Source organism: Ixodes scapularis, unplaced genomic scaffold, assembly GCF_016920785.2.
Source record: "Ixodes scapularis isolate PalLabHiFi unplaced genomic scaffold, ASM1692078v2 PGA_scaffold6__148_contigs__length_123643588, whole genome shotgun sequence".
NCBI classification, from domain to species: Eukaryota; Metazoa; Arthropoda; class Arachnida; order Ixodida; family Ixodidae; genus Ixodes; species Ixodes scapularis.
This window is the reverse complement of record NW_024609881.1, coordinates 72745491-72762097: the sequence shown is the minus strand read 5'-3', so window position 1 is coordinate 72762097 and position 16607 is coordinate 72745491. Positions and strand designations below refer to the sequence as shown.

General features: G+C 47.5%; 1 pseudogene; it reads right to left on the bottom strand.

Annotated features, from left to right (window-relative positions):
- Positions 1–643: 643 nt before the first annotated feature.
- On the bottom strand, positions 644–14789 carry LOC120844366 (annotated as a pseudogene).
- Positions 14790–16607: the final 1818 nt, after the last annotated feature.

Sequence of the window (16607 nt, the reverse complement as noted above, 5' to 3'; positions counted from 1 at the left end):
AGCTGTACCTTGTTCTGGAACAGGCTCCGGAAATGCTCCTCCCCGATGATGGAGACCGCAGAGCCGCTGTCAATGAGGTACGTGACGACACGTGGGGGCGACGTCGAGGCAAGGGGCGTCACTCGGACGTCAACGTAGAGTCCTGTACGCTAATCGGTGTGGACGGAAAGAATGCTGAAGACGCTCGCTGCATCCTCGTCCGGCACCACTTCATGAACTCGAGCTGAACTTCTCCATCGGGTGTGACGGGCGCGTCGACAGACTTACTGGAAATGGCCGCCGCGTCCGCACCCGAAGTAGGTACGGCCACGTGCGGGACAGCGAGACGAGTCGCACGTTGATGTGCCACAGTTTTCACCTGCAACGGGACCGTTGGAGCCGGAGTATGGAACGACGCTGCCGGAGTTTCGTGACGCTGGCGTGCGTGCATGCGCGCAAGCACGGCGAACCGCGTGAGCGGCTGTCAGAACGACGGCTCCCGCGACCGTTGCGTCTGGCTCACTTCCGTCCCAGTGGCGATTGCGACGTGACGCCACGGACAGGGTTGGCGAGGGCTTCGGACTGACGTGCAGCCTCCTCGCGAAGCTGCGCAATTTCCACTGCGCGGTCGAAAATCAGCGTGTCTCCTTCAAGGAGCAGCCTCTCACGCAGACGCGGGCATGTGACGCCGGCGACGAACTTGGTCGCACATGTTTTCGTCGGCTTGAGCGGCGAAGTTGCAGGACGGTGACAGTTCGCGGAGCGCAAGGGCAAAGTCCGCACCTGGTTCACCGGAGAGTTGACGACGCTCGCGGAACCGTTGTCGTTCCACCCGGACGTTGCAGCGGGCAGCGAAGTGACGTGTTAGGGTTATGATGGCGTCGTCATACGGGTGTGGCTTGTCTGGCTTGCTGCTTTTTCCTGCCTCGTCGGCTGCTGCGGCTGCTGGCGGGCTCGGCGTCAGCTGCGGAAGCGCGTCGAAAATGGGCTGTCCTTCGGGTCCCAGGCAGTGCAGGAGCAGGGCTTGCCGACGGGCCGGCGGCAGCTCAGTGGCGCCGGAGGCGAGAAGAAAGTTCTCGAAAAGTCCTAACCAGCGAGACCATGGCACAGCTGGCGTGCCGGGCGTGGCGAAAAACGGTGGCGCAGGCGCAAGTCCCGTGATGTTCATTCTCGTAGCCAGTTGTTGTGTTCCGGGCCGGACGGCCGCGGAAGAGGAGAAAACCAGACAATGACCAGGCTGTGTGCCGACCAGAAAGAGAATCAACTTTACTAGTCCCGTGCAATGATGTACAAAGACGAGGTGGAGGCTTGGTGGTGGTGCCATGTCACGGAAGGTGTCACAACTACAACTCGCCAAAAGGTGTCGCTTCACGACACTACAATTTTTGCACACATTTCTTTGGTCGTAGGGCCGCGTAGCACCTCCTCTTCCGATCGGTCGGATAGTCACGTGAGAACGTGACGTTTGCCCCACCTGTGCTGCCATTGGCTGGGGCCCTCCGACAATCGGACATCCGTGTGGTGAATATCTGGCGAGTTGGTAGCATGCCGCGGAGCTGGACGCTCCAGTGAGACGAAAACCCTCGTGTTTGACCGTCGGTCAGACATTTCGCACGTCGGATTGGACAGTTTTGACGCGCATCTGTTTCGCGCTTTACTGTTACGTTATGCGCGTTAATCACACCTGGCTAGCAGTCTTACTGCACTGGCTATATTACTCATCTACAGTGGGTAACAATGTCGCCATGCACACTGGCTGATTAAATACACCCTGTCTAAACAACTAAAGGCATATTTTTGTTGTTATTGTTTTGGTTGTTGTATTTTCTCTTTGTCGCCATCTTGAACGGCGCAACTGCTAGTATGGGGAAAAACATCATTATGCTGTCTTCGTATACAATTAAGGTGTTTGCGCTAAAAGCGTGAATGTCACTCGTTTGTGTTTTGCGACGCCTTTATTTTTCTTTTACTTTTTCCAGGTTGAAATATTTCAATAGCTCTTGTCTCCCATACTCTATACGTAAACCATATCGCTTTGGGACAAACGTAAACTACTTAGGTTTAGGGTGCAACCCCACCCTTGGTTAGTGTGATTCTGAACCAATAGATGGCGGTGCGATCTCCTTCCAGACCTGTACATCAAAGCAAAAATAGCGTGTGGTGGCGCTTCGATACAGTGGGGTATTATTCTATATCCTGAATTTGACATCCCTGGTCCCTTGCTTGTCTTTCTCTGCACGAGCTTTCTTTGGAACGCGCACGGCTGCGCCAGTTCTCGTGCAAGGGGGCCGGTTGCCTACGCTCCGAGCTCACGTCTCCAGAAAATGTGGGCAGGACAAACCGCGAAAATCCTCCTGAGCCAAATGGCGAGACACATGCACAACAGAACCACCGACGCATTGAAAAATATAAAATTGCCAGTGCGCCGTTACCGGAAATTTGAGAGGCCAATTACACATATTTCAATGTGATCAGATTTATATTGTCATGAATGAAGGTGACGAGAGGACGAACAGTGAACTGAAAAATAAAGGTTTAATCGGCGAACTCCTGCCAAACAAGAAAAGTAAAGAAAGAGCCCCAAGGCAGCAGAATAGCAGGCGGTGATTGGGCAGCACAGCGTAACAGAGAGCGAGAACGAGATCGACTGACTCGACAAGGTCGCGGGAAGCTGCATATCTAAAGGGCGTCACTCTCTCGAAAGTTCGGCAGAGAAGGTTCGAGCGTCGAGCGCTCGGGGCGGGGATAAACTGGCACTTTCGAGAACAAGAAAGCAGGGCGAAAGTCAGCGGCGTAGAGTTTCCATTTTCCCAGGGGGGGGGGGGGGGGGGGGGGCAGGCTGAGAAGTTCTCCGGGGGCGGGGGGGGGGGGGGGGGGTTGCTCTCCCGCGCAAGCACCCCCCCCCCCCCCGGAAGTACGCTGGGATTCCATTTCCCACGTATTTTGTCAATAAAGGCAACATGTGCATTATTTTGTTTACATGCCACTACTAGAAAATCGTTACATGGCACGTAAACAGCGTATTGGTAAGGATCATGGCCCGGGCCCGGGGGGGGGGGGAGGGGCTCTGCCTCCCCCTCCTGGTGAGATCCGGGGGGGGGGGGGGGGGGCACGAGCCCCGAGGCCCCCCCTCCCCGTAGTCTACGCCTATGTCAAAAGTCACGTCTGGTGCAAGAATGAACGTGAATCTTCTAGAAGTCCGTGACCGAGCGTTGCTTTCTAGGCTCTGCGGATGGCAATATGACGGGCCGGCCCTTTTTTCGTGCATTTGTTTGGCTCTTTGTGGATTTCCAGGAAAACTTGATGACTTGATAGGCTTGAGTATCCAAAATTCTAGTTTGAGTAAATAACTACATAAAAAAATCAAAACAAATGAACTATTTTTTGGGTGGTCAGGTGTCTCATTTAGGTAGCTGGGTGTCTATTTTGACCAAAAAACCACGAGACTGGAAAATACAAAAATTGACACTCAGGTTTAGATGTTGAGTTTGGTAAACCCAAGGTAGGACTTGTGCGGGAGTCATAATAATTAAATGCCGAGGTTAAAAATTAACTCACAGCAATAAATAATAAGAATTAATTTTACTACGAATCCAGTGATAAATGCAATGACTGGCCAGGCAAAGATTCTGGGTCGATAGATATCTTTTGCACATAGTTTAGGCAATGTACAGGGTGTCAAAAAAAATTACTGTTTTTTTTTTGTTACAGCAAGAATAAACTAGGCGTCGCCGAACGCTCATTCTCCACCCAAAGGTAGCGCTAGAGATCACAACCAGATGTCAAAGTTTTAGCCCGATCCGATACCTTATTCAAAAGTTATAAACGATTTTCTGCAAAGTTCAACGCGAAAATGGCGGCCGACGGAGAAAATGGCGGCCGGTGTACCGCCCACCTTTCACTGCTCACTTCTTTCTCATCGTTTCTAGGACTCAACTTCGTCGTCCTCTTTCGAACTCGGAAGGAAATTTCAACAAGGCTTTTCTTCACTTCATACAGCCAAATATTTAGAACATTTCCAAACAAGGGTTAATTTAGTTTTACCTTTCTGAATATTTGTACCACGAGCAATAAAAATTGTTTCTTAAGCTCAAATGTATGCCGCGCTGCGTCGCGAAAACCATTATTTGGGTCTTCCCATTTCGCGAACCTTTCCACGGAAGCCACTTATATTCGCTACAGCCAGTAGGTGACACCAGCTACCACCCCATAATAAAACACGGAGCTATCGCTCATCCAGCCCTCGTCAAACTTGGCCAGGTACTTGTAGGTACCTAGTAGGGAAGGGCGGTTAACTTTTAACCGCGGTTAAAGTTAACCGGCTTCGAGCAAACGGACCCAGGCCGTTATGTTTGAATGCTCATAGTACTTTATTACCCTCAGATTTTGTGTAAGTTGTCTCCTGGTTGCTTACAACAAAAAGAAGGAAAGATACTAACGCTGGGTTGATAGAAAATTTCCACCTGCTGACAGCTACCAATCATCTCGGCGCCGATTATGAGTATTAACAGCATGCTAACGGTCGCGTGCTTAGAACGAGTTTTTCCCACGTGATTTCATACAATCACAATTGTTCTTGACAAACAACAATGTTTACTCAGGCAAGCGGTCATATGTGAAACTCATAATATTTTGCACTGATTGTGGCACACGTGACAAGTAGCATAGACTTTTTTCACAATCCGCGAAATAGAATGCTCCTGGGTTACCTTGGTCTCTAATGCATGTAGCACACAAAAGAGCACGAAATGAATCGCAGTGGGAAACGAAAACAATAATGATAAACAATCGCGTAATCACGCGAAAATTGAGGACTTTGCACATATACAGACGGTAAGCTTTGTTTCACTAAACACATTACCAGTAAAGTATTTGGTTTTATCGCGCTACCGAAGCGGAACATACAAGTTAGAGCATTGTGCCCTGAACTACACTTCCAGTGAACAAGCGCGTCATCAAAAGCATTGAGCTCGCTTTTATGGCTTTTGGTGCGCTTCAACCTTTGAAAACACAATTACATTCAATTCTATTATTTCAATTATTTTTGTTAAGGGCGCCTATGTCTGTCTTCTATTTTTGTCTTTTGCGTTCACGTGCCATTTTCTTAGTTATATTATATTTTTCCAGAAGTCCGACAACTATAGTCTGTTTGATCATAAGTAAGAGCCGCATAATCAGAGATGTATAAAAAAAAAAAAGAACGCGAACACGCTAACACACATTAAAAATGCAATGTAAGGGCGCATTCAAAATTAGTCGTTAGTTTTTTAGACAGCAGCAGTTGCGTAGGGCGGCACTGTTACCCGTTGAACATTATAAAAAGTGCAGTACAACTGTTAGCACGGGTTCCTTAACGTGCATTACGCAGTATATGTGGTACACGATCGCACGACGCCAGGATGCAGATGGGCGACTGAACCCAGGGTCCCTGCTAAAGACCCTTGATAAAGGCATTACAAGTACCGGCAACCAGTGCTCCGCCGCCATTCGCTTTCAAGGGCCAGTTATTTTAGTGCTGTGCCGCCACTTACCTCCAAGCATAGGCGTGCTTACGGGGGGGGGGGGGGGGGGGGGGTGGGGAGGGGGGCAGGGGGGCCCTGGCTCCCCCTGATGACTTGGGTAGGACGCAAATTTAGTGCGTGTTCGTTTTTTTTTTTTTTTATTGGGGACGTTTTGATTGGAACAAAATCGGGATGACGCTAAAGAAAGAAAGCAAAACCATCCCCACTTTGTTTTTATTGAACTTGAAACAACGTCAAGTATATCCTAGAGGAAACGGAGACCGTTAATCTGCGAGTGAGCCCTTACCCCAGAAGAAATTGAGAAAAGGTAAAAAAGACTGCTTTTGGGCGGAACGATAAGTCAAGGCTGCGCACCTGGGAATCTAGCCGCAGTGCCTGCCGGGAGCAACATCCTTCTGCAAAAATCCTCTGGTCTGAGTCGTTTCCGTTTTAACTCGAGGGTAAAGTACTGAAGGACACATGTTTCAACTCATGAAGGCATTTGTTGTGAAGATTAACGTTCACTGCAGCGTTTTTCTGGCAGGGGGGGGGGGGGGGAGAAAAAACATCGGGAGAAGAAACTAGAAGGGTAGTGAGAAGCGAAGGAAAGAATGAGCCAAGGTCTCCAGGCCACTCGGGTTAGCTCAGGGTGCATCTTTCTGTGAGAGAACATACGAGAAGGTTAGCAGAGCCTGGCTCCTCTAGGCAGCTCCCTACTCGGCTAAGGGAGATTAAAGACGTCATCTCCAAGGACTCGTGCTAGGTGTCAATCGTCAGTGTCAATTATGACCAGCTTGTTGTCCAATGCAAACGACGCCAACCCACTTTCCGGTTTAAAAATGGGAGATCTTGTTTTGGGTAGAGAGATATCTGGGTCTTCTCTACCAAAAAAGTTGCTACCTGGTTTGGAAGAAAGAAAAACCAAAAAGGTTAAACGGATAGAAGGAAGATTAGGAAGTGGTTCAGGTTATTGAGGGGATAAGGTTGAGGTGACCATTTGCAGACAATCTGCAATTCTTTCTATCAGGAAGCCTAAGCGGTTTTCGTAAGCTTTCTTGGCTCGGGCTAGAGCCTAGAGCGGGGAAGAGCAGTTGTATTGTAGACTAGGGAAGGTCACTGGGGGGGGGGGGGGGGGGGGGGGGAAGGGGGGTGGTTTAGCGATGGAAGAGGGCCATCGGGATATCCTCGTGTTTAGCACACACTACGTAGTTTTCACAAGATAATAGACAGGCGTTTGGGAATTTGGAAAAGTGCACGAACATGCGGATTGCTAGCAGTATTCAGATTGAGGACCCCTGACAGCCGGACACATAGTTTGGGAAAGAACAACACCTTTTAGAGCTGCCCCTAAAGCTCTCAGAAGGTAACTTCCAAAGCCGATCATCTAGAAGTCTCCTAGATGGTCATTTAGAAGTTGAAGAAAATAATCTTTCCGAAATACCTTTCCCTTTATTTCTTTCGCCCTTTCTGTAAAAAAAAAAGGCGCCCATGTCGTCACTGGTCATGAACTGACTGCCCCTCGTTTGTTGAAGGTGACGACGTGGCAGCGTTTTCTCTTTAAAAGTGGGTATGACGACGTTCATCTTCAGTGATTTTTTTTTAGTAGAGTAGCGCTGCTAAGGCTTCAAGTTATCGAGCAAGTTAAGTAGCCATCTGCGCTGCTTGCAACCGCATCCTACCAAAGACCGCTGCGTGAAAACGCCCACCATCATTTGCTCTTCCTCATTTCTACTTTGGCCATCTGCACATCAATGTCATGTCGTTGAGCAAACTTTCTGGAGTGGAGTTTAAGAAAGTACGGGAAAAGAAGTCAGCAGAATATGAAGCCCAGCGGAAGCAGCTACTAACATGGCTTACGAAACCAGGTAAGGTGACAGTCTTCGCATTTGCTATCCCTTTTATTTTTCTATATTTAGAACAGTATATATATATATATATATTTTAGTACAGCTACCCCCACCTATACCTCACTGTTTTAACCGGTTCGAATCTCGGCCGTGGCTTATTGCGAAGAAAGCGCCGTATAACTGGACTGCATGCAGAAGGTCCAAACATTTTCACAAATATTTCTCAGTCTTCTGCCGGGCCGTGTTCAAACTGTACTTTACCGCCTTTACTATGGCAGTGCTCGTGCACTTGAAGTGTGAAGCCACGATCGAGAGCGGGTATAAATTACAAAGTGAACTCGAGTCTCAGTCCTGCGTCAGCGTTCAAAAATGACTCGTGTCTAATCCCTGTTTCGGCGGACACTCGGTGGATATTCGACGAGTCGACGCCGTAGTAGTGTAATGATATTTCGTAAGGAAGACGTCGGTAATAAACAGGATTTGACGAGTCCAGGTGGTGTTCATACAGCGTTATATGAACACTTTAATTTGAAGTTTTTTTGAGTGTCCAACTTGTTGAAATATTTACATTTGAACTTTTCCAGGGTATATACTGGTAGTTTAGTGGGCGGATATTAAAACTGAATGTGTGGCAAATGTTAGAAAGAAGATCCTGTTGGTGCCCTTGCAAACGGCACCGCTATTTTAGAGTCCCATAAATTTCCGGAGCAGTATAGAAAGAGAGAACAGTGCAATTTATTAGAAACAAAAGAAGGGGTCCGCCGTGCACATCGGTACTGGTTTGATGATTGGATGAGTCAATTCAGGGACGTTCAGTACGCCTGCTTGTATAAAGGCTTCCTGAAGGCCGTTTCATTCACATAATGTGATCCTTCCAAGAAAAAAAACCCAGCAAACTGACCTTGTAATATTTTTCTTCGTTGTTAAAGGCACAATTAAATTATTTCCAGAGCTCAGTTTAGTTGGTTAAATTATTCATACCCTTTTCCCTAGAAGTCTCGATAGAGGAGCACGTGTCGGTGTCATTATTCTACGAAGTCTGTTCGTAGAGGAGAGCGTGGCTCCTCAACAGGACCCCGTCGAGCAAAATGACTGATCTTGTTGAGGTGAATGAAGCGCCTCACGAATGAAGGCAACAGTGAGAGTGAGAGACGCACCCACTCATGAATGTTTATATCCTCACAAAGGGAAAAGCGTCTAACGAATTTAGCACCGTTTCTATTAAAGCCCCGTCTGTCTTCACCGACGTACTCAGCGACTCAGGGAATTTCTGTGCCCAGCGCCAGTGCTCACCATTAATAAAATGCAGTCTTAAAATGGGTGAGTCGAGTATACGCTCTGTGCACGATTATCTCTCTCAAAATATTAACTATGCGAGAAGGGCGCGGACTTCTGTCGCGATGAACAAAGAAGGTAGTGCTCCTCGGCCAGACTAGTAACTCTAGCACGACTAACGTCACCGACATAAAAAAAAATCTAGCTTTTTAGCAACGTAGTTTTTTTCAAAAATGTTGTTTACGTTAAAACGTAGAAAACACAATCAGCAGGCCGTGCTTCGCACGCCTCCGAGCAGCGGTTGCTGTTAGCTTGGAGGGACTATGCTGAGCTGTCGATGAGCAAGCTGTCGTAAAATTTACAGGAATATATATTTATAATTGGCGCAGTTGTCCTGTAATTGTTTACTCAGACTTGTTTTCGAGCGTGCTCTAAGAGTCATGTTAACAGGTAAAATGGAAACTAAAAAGTTATACTTCTCTTATTTGTTTGCAGCACAGTCAACAAGCTGCAAAGAGCACCATGAACAAAATGAACCGGAAAACATGTCCAGCCACCAGCAAGCTGACGACTGCGTCACTTCGCCATGCTGTGCCACGACGCCAAATTGTGCGCCGACGCCAAGCTGTGCAACGACGCCAAGCTGTGCCACGACGCCAAGCCACATCGTTGATGCACCAGGTAAGCCTCCGAGATTTCGCTCAACGCTTTCCACCAACCAGAACCAGGTATCTGACGACGACTCGTCGCTGCCTATGCCGACTAGCGACCTGGACAAGCAAGCCAGGCAAGCACGGGGTCCTTTTCAGCCTCATCTAGGCAGCTATGCCCAAACAGAAACGAATAATCGAAAGCGCAGCTTTTGTGAACACTGGTTTGCAAAGTTCAGCTGGCTTGAATACAGTCCAGCAAAAGATGCAGCCTTTTGCTTTTGTTGTCGAACGTTTCCGCCGGGCAACATTTCATGGGCGCCGCCATCTTGACGTCACGTAACTCTGCCGCCATAGCCGCCCTTTAGTTTCTCGCCGTTGCTCCGCGTTGTCTGCTGCACCGGCCATTACCGGAGCTTTGTTTGCGCGTTCTTTTACGGTCCGAATTGAAATCGTGTCTTTTTTTTTAGGTCTTTTCAATATTTCGGGATTTCATTTAACCATTCGATATCTATATTTCAACATAGCTCTTGTATTTTCTTAATAATGAAATGGAATCGGACAGCGAGTGGATCAACGATACAAGTTTATGGCTTCAGAGACCATGTAAGTTCACCCATTTTAACTTTTTTCTCGCTAATAAAGGGCAGTCAACACCATTGCGACATATGCAAATTTCAACTGACGCAGTAAGGCAATCCAGTCGTGCTTCTCGCTGCATGTGCGCGCTTGTTTCCGTAAAGTCGGATCCGCATGGAAGCGATTTTGCGTGCGACGAGACGAGCGACGGCGACAACGACGAGAGTCAGCGACGAAGATTTCTCACTGTCGCCTGTTGCATCACTCGGTTTTTTTTAAGTTTCTAGAAAACGTCGCTCACCGTCTGGGTCGCTTGCTCCCGTCACTTCCATGCGGTTTGCCTCGTCGCGCGACTGCCCGAGCGACAGCGAAGCGGGTCACCGTCGCTTGTCTCGTTGCTCGCCGAATCGCTTGCATGCGGTTTATACTTAATATCGAGGCGCCAATGGTTCAATGCTGTGTGCATGGAAATTGAGTATAAACCGCATGTGGGCGATTTGGTGAGCTACCAGATAAGCGACGGCGACCCGCTTCGCTGTCGCTCGGGCAGTCGCGCGACGAGGCAAACCGCATGGAAGTGACGGGAGCAAGCGACCTAGACGGTGAGCGACGTTTTCTAGAAATCCCAAAACCGAGCAATGCGACGGGCGACGGTGAGAAATCTCTGTCGCTCGTCTCGTCGCACGCTAAATCGCTTACATGCGGGTCGGCTTTACGGAAACGAGCGCGCATATGCATCGAGAAGCACGACTGTGATAGCCTTACCGTGTGAGTTGCAATTTCCATATGTCGCAATACTGTTGACTGACCTTTATTAGCGACAAAAACGTAAGAATGGGATAAACTTACATGGTCATTGAAGCCTCATAATCTTGTATCGTCGACCCATTCGCTGTCCAATTCCCTTCCATAAATAAGAAAATACAAGAGCTATGTCGAAATATAAATATCAAATGATTAAATGGAAGTTCTAAATATCGAAAAGACCTAAAGAAAATACAAGATTTCCACGCGGAACGTAAAAGAACACGAAAGCGAAGCTCCGGTAGTGGCCTGTGCAGCACACAACGTGGAGCAACGGCGAGAAACTGAAGCAACTGAAGGTCGGCTATGGCGGCCCGGAAAGCGCGCGAAGGGCGCGCCGACTGGTGGCAGCTCGAGTAACTGACTCGCTGAAAGCGTCTATATCCAAAGAAAGAATCCAAAGAATACCCTTGAATCAATCAAAAATGTCTCACCTCCAGCGAAAGCTGTAATTCTCACCGACTCCAGGGGAGCCCTTCAGCAGCTTCAACGACATGTAAAAATCACTCTATTATTGGCAAGGGTAGCATTCATGGCGGCCAACATTGAAGACCTTGGCTGGAAGTTGGCCTTTCAGTGGATACCTTCTCATGTTGGAATCCCCGGCCACGAGAGAGCAGACGCACTTGCAGCAAGGGCACATGACGACCCGTCCCCAACCTTTCTTTTGGATCTTTTAACGAGGCTCACCGGTTAATCCGGATATCCCTCAGACAACAACATCCACACCGAGGAGTGGCGATCGGAAGACCTCCCGCTACTATTCCGCGTCGACTTCCACGTGCCGAGGCATCCTTGCTGCACAGGCTTCGAGCTGGATGTGCGTATACTTCCAAACGCCTTCACATGTACTACCGCAAGTCAGACCCGTACTGTCCATCTTGCGGTGACCCTGAAGACACAGCGCACGCTCTTCTTCTATGCCCAAGCCACGACCAGCATCGGAAACTTCTGATTCAGCGGTATGCGACGGCCGGCCTCTCCCACTCCAATCTTGAAGACCTTCTAAATCCAAACGGGACTCAAGGAGTAGCCGAGAAGGCCTTTCGTGCTCTCCTGGCTTATCTGCGCGAAAGTGGACATTCAAGCCGGCTATTAGCCCCGAGAGCGAACACAAGCGTCGCTGCGGTCGCCGAGCCCTGATTGGGTGAGGTGTACCGGGACGTCAGGGCGAGTACCCCGCTCCGCGATCTCGCATCGGGTCGCTTCCCAGCACCGGTTCCCTGGTTTGTTCCCTGGTTTGGCGTTGTGTGCCGCAAGCTCTTTGAGGTGCCGGACTTCGTTTACCCGGTGTACAAGACGTTGAGTTAGGCCGATATTAACGTGCTTCCGTACATTTTAGAAGCCTGCTTGTCCCTTTTACCTTTAAAATTGGGTAACAAATCCCGAAAACTATCGGCGGAGGCAATTACGCCGATGAACCTCCCCGTCCGTCCACACGACGCAAGGCAATCTTGAGAGGGGTCGGTGAAGCGGTGACGCAAGTGTTTCAGACGCTGGAATTCTGTTCCTTGCAAGTTCGTGATTTAGGACGATATTACATCCCGCTTTCAAGGCATCTGAAGCGGCCTTTATATCATGGGCCTTTCGGTGGTCGGCAAATTAGCTCGCGACCCCGACTCTGCGCTGGCACTCTACATGCGCTGGTTCGCAGATGTTTTAAAGGCCCTGCGTCTGATGATCTTTGAAGTGCTCATGGAACAGGGTTGTTTTACATAAATGTAGCTTCTTCCTGAATTAATTATATAGTTTATACGCGTATGCAGGCATATTTCTTAGATGATTCACTATTACTGGAAATTAGCTTGTATGGTAGCAGCAAAAACGGCCGAATTTCCCCCAGTCGCCTCTATGATATGTAGTAAACTGCCTAAAATATGCACAGCAATAGTGCCGTAATTTGGAATGTTTATACTTTTTCCTGACATTCTTTATTCCAGCCTTTGGTATTCGGAAAATACACCGTTTAGTCTGAATTGTCATTTCCATTGAAGAGTCACTGCCGCAGGTCCTCAAAAGCTTCCTCAGCCTCCAAACTCCCTGCAACTGGACTCTCTGACAACAGAGGAATACAGGAGTAAAAGCAAGCATTCGAACGTCTGTCCAGTGGTAGATGCAGCACTGGTAGCAGAAAATGTGGAACCTGTGAAGGGCGACAGTCTGCGTGAGAAAAGCTTCTGGTACTTTAGCTTCAGGACAATTCGATTTAAGTAAAATCTCAATTTTAGGGCTTAATTGTCTAATAACGAGCTAGACACCTTAACTTACGTTTGTTATATATTACTTGAGGATTGATATAAACAAGTCCACAGATACCACCCGTGTAGTCCATTGAAATACTATCCGAATCCAGCAAAGGTCAAGTGCGAGCAATGTATATAATAAATGTTCCTTGTTTGTTTTTTTACTTTGCCCCTGCACTTGGGCTGTCTTACTTGTGATTCTCTCCCCATGGCCGAGACTGTATTTAGCACGTTGCTCGAGCAGCATGCAGCTTTTCTGCTTCGGCGATCTTGTTTAAAGACAGAGATACAAAAAAAAATAGTCTACATAATTTGCCAATTCATTCGGACCATCAGCAGCGTTCATTGTGCGAGATGTAAATCTGTAGTGATGCCCCTGCAATTGTGGCCATATTCCTTTATTTTCACATACCAGCTGTGGTTCATGCGTTGCCTGGCCTGTCAGCCATGCTTAAAATGTTCGTTGAAGTTTCGCCTGTAGCTACAGGCCATACCTCAATAAAGGCAGATATAAAAAGTTACACTTCCTACGAAAAACACGTACAAAAAAAATTAAACAAAGACGAGCGCTCCGACAGCTAGCGTCGTCACAGCCTCCACAGGGCGAGCGGGGCGAGTCGGGGAAAAATTCTCTCCTCGCCGTGACGTCACCCCGGTTCGCCGTAAGGGGGCGCCACGCGAACTTCTCGGGGCTAATAGCGTAATTCCGCACTAATCAATTGTGCCAGATCTGCTTCATCCACAAAGCACGGATGCCCGTTTAAACGCGGCTATTCAGAGTCACGCTACTCGCCTGTCAGCTAATTGATTCAACGCCCCGTTCAAACGCTTCAATCCTTCTTTCTTTTTTTTTTTCTCTCTCTCTCTCTTTCCTCTCTATTCCTTCCATTCCCCAAAAGCTAGGTAGCGACTTGCCCCCGTATCGGAGGCCCACATTTCTCTTAGCTGCCCCCCTTCCCGACACCCCACAATAAACAAACAAACAAACAAACAAACAAACATTTAGACACATCCTTTGTTTCAACTGGGTTTCGAACTTGGAAGAAATCGATAGAAAGGTTTAATCAGCATGAAAGATCTAAGGGCCATCTTAACAGTGTCGTGTCATGGAATTGCTCCAAAGCAAACAGATCGATTGCTTTAATCCTGGATGAAAGCTTTGAACGACGAGCGTCTCAAGTTGAAGAAAAACGAAAACAAAATCGTGAGGTGCTAAAGCGCCTTACCGACATCGTTGTTCTTCTCGCAAAGCGAGGAAGGCCATTCAGAGGGCACAGTGAAAATAAGGAAAGCGCAGAGCAAGGTCTATATTTAGAGATAGTTAATATCTTAAAGAGGTACGACCCCGTTTTGCGGGGCCACTTAGAGTCAGGCCCAAAGAACGCCTCCTACATCAGCAACAGAATACGAAATGACATCCTAGGGTCACTGCATGCAGCTATTTCTTCTTCGATTGTCCACCGCATAGAAGGGAAAACAATCTCGCTCATGTGCGACGAAACAAGTGACTGCGGTCATCCTGAACAACGCTAAGTTGTTATTAGGAACTTCTGCGAGATTAAGAACAGGCCAGTGGAGGTCTTCCTTACCCTCGAAAGGCTTAAAAATTTAGACAGCGACTCTGTGTTTTCCACATTGCAAGCAGTTCTCACCGTCATCAATGTTTCCTGGAATTCTGTGAGTTCCGTCTGCTTTGACGGGGCTTGTACTATGTCAGGGCACGTTGCTGGCGTTGAAGCAAAGTGCAAAGAGCAGAACAACAAGCTCGTCTACGTTCACTGCTATGCCCACTGCTTAAACCTGGTGCTTGTCGATGCATGTTTGTCCCGAGCAGAAAACAGAATGATGTTTGATTGCTTTGGCGTTGTGCAACTTACGTACAACTTTATTGAAAACAGTGTTGTGCGCCATGCTGTTTTTGAGCGAATTTGCCAAACTGCCGGCACACAACCGAAAACATTGAAGTCTTTGTCTACAACCAGATGGGCATGTCGTGCTGAAGCAGTGGAGGCCGTTCGTGAGAGCTACAGCGAACTGTCGAGTGCAGTAAGAACGACTCCGGACTCCACAAAGCACCCGGAGACGAAAGCAAAAGGCAAGGGACTTATTTCCAAGTTGATGAACTTTGAATTTGTCTGCAGCATGGAAATAGCTCACCCTATTTACAGCTTATTTTGAAGGTTAGCCGAGCTCTTCAGGACCCTAAAATTAACCTTACCATTGCACTCAATGAGGTCAGGAATCTGCATAAAGCGCTGCGAGAGATGAGGCAACATGGGACTGTCTTTAAAAAGCTGTTTGCGGAAGCTTCTTCGGTCTGCGAGATGAATGAAATCGAGATTCCCGAAGTTCGAAGAAGAAAGGTATCGAAGCGAATTGACCAAGACTGGGCGAATGAATGTTTCTATGCGACAAAAGAGGAGAAATTTCTTGTCGGTGTTTTCTTTCCGATGCTTGACTCCTGTGTTCGAGGGATCGAAGAAAGGTTCACACAAGAAACGTTTGAGCTGGTGTATGCTATCCAGAACCTCCTGGGCCTCTCTGCGAACGACGAACAAATATATCTTATTTGTAGCTTTTTTTGAGGTAGATCCCGACAGCTTGCGTGCCGAAATGCGGCTCCTGAAGTCCCGAACCAGCGACGAAAAAGCAAACAGCATGACCGCCTATGACTGGCTGGATCCACTCAAAGAAAATAGGTTGGACAAGTCAGTATTCAAGGACTTTTCTCGCGTTCTTCAACTTTTTTCCACGATTCCCGTAACCAGTTGCTCGTGCAAAAGGACATTTTCGAAGCTCGCACATGTAAAGACGAAGTTAAGATCCATGATGTCGCAGGAACGGCTTCGTTGGCTGATGCTGCCCTTTGTGGAGCAGGACATAGCAACATCCATCAGTTTTGATAATATCTTAAAGCATTTTACGACTAAAACGCGTAAACTTTTGTTATGAATGTGTTAATTTTAATTTCGCAGGATATGCTATCGCATTAACCTACAATGTCACATAATTCTACTTTATTCTTAATTGGTTGACAACCGGCGAAAGGGGTGCTTTACAACCAATTCCGTCGCGAACTAAGGTTCGCCTCTCACACCAATAGTATTTTTGCACAGCTCAGCTTGAATAGTTCTTTTGTATAATGTATTTTTGCACAGCCCAGCTTGAATAGTTCTTTCGTATAATGTAGTTAATCTTACTTTGTGTTACTGTTTTCATTTGCATTAGCGCTGTTGTTTTGTTGTGTTGAATGTTTTTTTAGAGTCTACCGCTTGTGAATTGAAATTTTGTATCGTCTGAGCCCTCGTGCGATTCATTTTCTTTCTGTGTTTTGTTATGGCGCTTGTGCCCTACGAGTGACAGCTGTGGTTTCTTTATCGGGGGGTTTCCACTTTTGTTTGGCAATAAATCGTTTTTGTTGTTGTAAAAGTTATCTCATTTTCTCATTTCTGCCATACTTCAAAGCACATGTAAGTCCACTTTTACGCAGAGCACTCGCAAATCCAATTACTGCGGTCTACGAGAATATGGATACGATGACACGTAACAATAAAGTCTGAACAGTGGCACTATAAAGTATGGCGTTTAGTGGCATTACCTCATGTTCGGTGTCACAGCTCAGATTTATTTTTTAGGTTCAAACATATTTCAAGCCTTATCATTCTCCGGGCTCCATTCGTAAACCACAATAATTAGACTTCCAAGTAATCTGCGGGAAAGTAAACTCAA